Source organism: Chrysochloris asiatica, unplaced genomic scaffold, assembly GCF_000296735.1.
Source record: "Chrysochloris asiatica unplaced genomic scaffold, ChrAsi1.0 scaffold00190, whole genome shotgun sequence".
NCBI lineage: Eukaryota > Metazoa > Chordata > Mammalia > Afrosoricida > Chrysochloridae > Chrysochloris > Chrysochloris asiatica.
Genome location: NW_006408708.1, coordinates 297270 through 303217, shown reverse-complemented (window position 1 = coordinate 303217; position 5948 = coordinate 297270). Strand labels below are relative to the sequence as shown.

Genomic DNA, 5948 nt, shown 5'->3' with positions numbered 1-5948 from the left:
GTTAACAAGATAATAGATACTTTTATGATTTACTCCAGCTGCTCCGCGGGAGAAAGATGAGGCGTTCTGCTCCCATAAAGATTTACAGCCTCGGAAACCCTGTACAGGGTCGCTATGAGTCGGAACCGACTTGACGGCACTTAACAACAACAGCAACTACATTCCAAATGTCAGAGTCACCCGCATTTTCTGGTGGCAATATGCCAGAATATATAGTTGATGAAAAGGTAAGATTAAATCAGATTTTCTTAGGTCTGTCTATTTTGTTTTATTCCACAAAAACACTCTTATATTTCTGTAGTCTCCTTCTAAATGCATTTCTGTGATATCCTATTAAAATCAAATGTCTTGTCCTTGAGTTATTTGCTGGCAAACATATGTGTGTCCGAGTACAGCTGTGTTCCACAGAGTTTTAAGAAGTAGGTCCCCAGTTCTTTCTTGTAAGGCCCCTCTGGGTGGACTCAACCCTTCGACCTTTTGATTAGCAGCCAAGCACATTGACCATTCACACCACCCAGGGACTCACAGTCTTCTAATAAACCAAACCAAACCAAACCTATTGCAATGGTAGTCAATTCTGACTCATATGAACCAATAGGACAGAGAAGAATTTCTCCATGGGGTTTCCCAGGCTACAATCTTTACTGAAGCAAATTGCCACATGCTTCTCCTGGAGTGGCTGGTGCATTCGCAATTCAGCGAATTGAGCAATTTAACCTCCATGCCACCGGGGCTCCTACAAATCTAAACTTCATGTGAAATCCTTGTTTAGACATCCTTTATCACATGAACAGATAAATTAACTTTCAAAACATGTTTTTCCTGAACCTTCTCACCTTGCTTAGGGAAAAGTTTGTCATCTTCAAATTGCAATGTAAATCTGAGAGTTACGGTGTTCTTGGTTTATCCTTCTCATCAGACATGGCAGGAACAAAGTCTGTGGTTTTACTTCAAGGTTTTGGGTCTGTGACAGAGTGGGAGATGATCATGAGAATAGTGCTTGTGAGGCTTTGGCCTTGATGTAAACGAGCAGCCTGAAGAAACTTTTTTTCAGAAAAAGTCTTCTGATTCTTCAAGGCACAAGCTTTCTCTAACTCCATAATTGATGAGTATAACTTCCCCAAAAGTCTCCAGTTTTAAGGCTCTGTTAGCTGAACCCAGATGCTTAATTGGATTTTCCATTTAGAAGAAATACCTGTTTTTCCATCTCTTAGACCGACAGCGTTGTTGTTAAGTGTCATTGAATCTGTTCCTACTCATAGTGGCCCTGTATAGGTTTTCTGAGGAGCTGTTAGTGTGTTTGAACTGCCGACCTTGTGGTTAAACTGATCCTAAGGTCCAATGTTTATTCTATAGCACCCCACTAGGACTCCCAATCTGATATTATCAAATTAAAATTTAAAGACAAAAATGATCCATAGAGCTTGGACCAAGGTGAGATGAGTGAGGGATTCTCCTTTGGAGCAAAATTTAAAGAGAACCAAGTGTGATGCGTTAGGATAAGCGCTTGGCTACTAGTCACGAAGTCAGTGGTTCAAGCCCACCAGCTGCTCCTTGGACACCCTATACAGGGTCGCTATGAGTCAGAACTGACTCCATGGCACTTAACCACAACAACAAATTAAATGGAGAACTGTCAAGGCACTGGAAATAAGCACTGGATTGCTAACCATAAGGTCATGGTTCAAGTCCACCAGCTGCTCCTTGTAAACCCTATATAGATCAGTATGAGTCCGAACTGACTCAACAGCATCTAACAACAAGAAACTATGTAATCAAAATAAGTACTATTTTAAAGCAGTGTATTTAAAAACAGAATTAGATGTAAGGCAATCCACAATGAACAAAATTTTAAAATTTAAAACCAATACCAGAGTTTGATAGACCAATCCATATTGGAACTCTCAGTAAAAGGAAGGAGTATCTGGGTGGCTGTGAACCTACCCGGAGGCATCTTGGAAGACAGGCCTGACGATTTGGTTGAAAACCCTATGCAGCCGTTCCAATTGCATTAAATGAAAACACCATGAGTTGGAATAACAACATAAACAATAGGGTAAATTAAAAAACCCAGTAATGCTGATCCAATAGTTCTTATCTAGACTTCTTCAGAAAAGTTCTTCCCGCAGAAGCTGTGCCTGCAATTATTACTGTAATTAAAAACATTGACTTAGTAATTGAATTGGTTTTGTTGTACCGTGTACTCACTTTTCTGCTTATTTTTTCTTTCCACATTCTCTTCCTTTACTAATTCTTTTTTTCCTCTTCTGTTGTCATTCAATCACATTTCTTTTTGCTACTTTCCTTCTGTATATCAGCTTTGACCTATTTGCTCTTTCAATTTTGCAAGGGATATGATCAGAGAACTCTTATTTAGAATAACTAAGTGGCTTTCTATAAGCCCAACAGTAACTAAGTTCCTTGATGGTGGTTAATGTTCTGTTGGCTTGAAGCTGACATGGTGACCTCTTTAACAATTCTCACGAATCCTTGGGGTATGCAAGTCTCCACGCTAGGAAACATTGCTCTAAGTGAAAGTTGATAAACCACAATAAGGTCTAGGGATTTCCCTTTATTCTATCAGCAGCAATGAAGTGGGACATGCCTCTGTGACTTCTGACAGTTACCAGCACATTCTTTAGAGAGGAGAGTTAGAAAACCAAATGTTTGAAGTAAGCACCATTGGGATGTGTAGAGCTATTAATGTGGCAGCATCTGGGATTTATAATCTGAACAAAAGTTTCCTTCCTCTTCCTTAATCTTTATCCCAGATGGGAGTATGGCTCAGTACCAAGAAACTTTTCAGCTTTTCTTCCCAAGGAAAGCTCAGCCAAGAGCACAGACTTACTCCAGGGAAGTGACATGGAATAAGGGTCAGAGCTTGCATATATTCCATAGAGTGACCAGAACACCATGGGGATATGACCTCTAATGAGCAATTCTTAAATGAAAACAATTATATTAGCCCTGATTAAATCCAGCCCTGAGATTTGGTGGTAGATAATCCTGCAGAACCTTCAGTTTGAAAAATTTTTTTCTCTATTATCCAATATTTTAAAATGTGTCCAGTTTGTCTGTTGCCTGACAGTGTATATATGTTATATTTTCCTTAGTCCAGAAACTTCAGCTTTAAAAGAGTAAAATAAACATTTCACATGTTTATTCACAAATTGCCCAAATACACACCAAGTACTTTTTGTGGTCAGTTTGAAGTTTTGATTTTGGTTTTCTGTATTTATTTATTTTACTTTTAAGAAACAATGTGAATATCCTGTGCTGGGTGGGGTGGGGTGGGAGTTGGGGAGGTGGTGCTTTTCAGTTGATGGGAGAAACCAAATTTAGTTCCTCCAGGCATGGAAGACTTCCTGCTTTCAATAGAATTAGAGATGAGCTTTAAAAGACAAAAAAAAAAAAAAAAAAGAAGAAGAAAAATAAAAGGGACCTCTGAGGAGATGAGGGAAGCCTTTTCAGTCAGATTGCTGTTGTTGTTGTTAAGTGCAGTAGAGTCTGTTCTGACCCAGAGAGAGCAACCCTGCGTAGAGTTTCCGAGGAGCAGTTGGTGAGCTTGAACCTTGCAGTCCAATGCCTTAACCCACAGCGCCACATCAGGCTCCACAGTCAGATTGGAATGAGTGATTTTCTGAGCTGAATCCATGGTTAAGTATGCTGTTGTTGTTAAAGTGACGTCAAGTCAGTTCTGACTCATAGCAACGCTGTATAGGGTTTCCAAGGAGTAGTAGGTGCATTTGAACCATCCACCTTGTGGTTCAAACCAATCTTGCAGGTCCAGTGCTTATCCTACAGTGCTAAACCAAACCCACTGCCACTGTTTCAATTTCAACTCATAGAGACCCTGTGCATCTTTGTAGCTGTTGTTAAGTAAAGCCTCATTTTTCTCTTGCGTTTATTAAAGAGTCTTCCTCCTCCTGATGCCACGTTCTTCTTCATACAATTATTTGCTCCCCATACAGATAGAGGAAATAAAGTGAAAGGATACAATCAGGCACATACTTCTTAATTTTAAAGCATTCTGCATCCCCTTGTTCTGTTCACATGACTCCTTCTTGGTCTAAGTACAGGTTCCTCATGAGCACAATTAATTAAGCATTCTGGAATACCCATTCTTCTCAATGATATCCATAGTTTGTTATGAATCCACACAGACAAATGTCTTTGCATAGTCAATAAAGCACAAGAAAAATCATTCTGGTATTCTCTGCTTTCAGTCAAGATCCATCTGATGTCAGTGATGATTTAGTCTTGGAAATCTTATACAATGTCACTGCATAAGGTTTGTGTAACTGACGCTATGGTACTTAACAACATGTGTATGTTGTTATTAAATGTTGTAGAATCGGTTCTAATATATATATTCAAACTGACCTTGAGGTCTAGTGTTTATCCTGTGGTGCCAATTCAAGCTCACCAGCTGTTCCTTAGAAACCCTATATAGGGTCGCTATGAATGAACTTGCCTGACATAGAGGAATCAATCCACAAATATCCTATGGCATAGCTTTTCCTATGACTCAATATTCTTCCCTTTGATCTTTTGTGTGTGGTTGTTTCCCCAAACTTGGGTGTTTTCCTCATTTGTATGTGCTGATCAGAACTCTGCTGATTTCTTGAAGGGGATTCTCTACAAATCTCTGGAGTTCTGTGTAATTCTCTCTACTACCCTGTGCCTTAATGCTACTTCCGTGAGTGGTAATTGTGTATCCAAACAAAAGATGTCTTTGACAACTCCAGTCTTCTCTCCATTTATCATGATGTTATTTGTTGGTTCTATAAGGAGCTCTGGTAGCGTAGTGGTTACGACTCAGGCTGCGAACCTTAAGGTCAGCGGTTCGAAACTACCAGCCGCTCTGCGGGAGAAAGATAAGGCTTTCTACTCCCGTAAAGATTTACACCCTCGGAAACCCTGTACAGGGTCGCTATGGGTCGGAACTGACTCTACGGCACGTAACAACAACAACAACAACATACACAAGCATGGTTGTTGGTGTTGTTAAGTGTCATTGAATAAGTTCCACCTCATAGCAACCCTGTATAGGGTTTCTGAGGAACAGGTGATGGGTTTGAACCACTGACCATGTAGTTAGCAGTCCAGTGCTTATCCCAAAGTGCCACACCTGGCCCCCATCCATGAGTATGATATATTCTTCCATTTTTGGAGGTTTCTTCTTCTTTTTTTTTTTTAGTGTTTTGTAGGTTTCTTTGTGTAGCTCTTTTGTTCTACTGGTTAGATTTATTCCTAAGTATTTCATCTTTTGGGTGGCTATTATAAATGCTTTTGTTTTCCTGTGTAGCAATAATTCATAACTTGTGCTCTTATTGTTGTTGTTGTTGTTGTTGTTGTTGTTAAGTGCCGTTGAGTCGCTCTTGACCCATAGTAACACTGTATATGGTTTCCGAGGAGCAGCTGGTTAGCTTGAACTGCCAACCTTGCAGTTCAAACAGCTTTGCAGTCTGGCGCATGAACCCACATTGCCACACCACTGAGTTTAATAATTGTAATACTATTTATTGTTGTTAGGCATCATCAAATCGATTCTGACTCACATTGACCCTATGTACAACAGGGCAAAACACTACTCAGTCCTGTACCATGCTCACAATTGTTATGTTTGAGCCCATGTTGAACCCACTGTGTCAGTCCATCTTGTTGGATGACTTCATTTTTTTTAACTGACCCTCTACTTTACCAAGCATGATGTTCTTCTCTAGGGACTGGTCTCTCCTGATTTCATGCCCACAGTACTTGAGATGAATTATTTCTATTATCATTTCTAAAACGTCTTCAGGCAGTTCTTCCTCCAAGACAGATTCATTTGTTCTTTTGTCAATTCACTCTGCTTTCAATATTCTTTGACAACACCACACTTCAAATGCATAAAATCTTCTTTGGTCTTTCTTATTCACTGTCCAGCTTTCACATTCATTAGAAAA

General features: G+C 39.7%; 1 pseudogene; it reads left to right on the top strand.

Annotated features, from left to right (window-relative positions):
- Window positions 1–200: 200 nt before the first annotated feature.
- LOC102821091 overlaps window positions 201–5948 on the top strand; it is a 56056-nt pseudogene continuing 50308 nt past the window's right edge.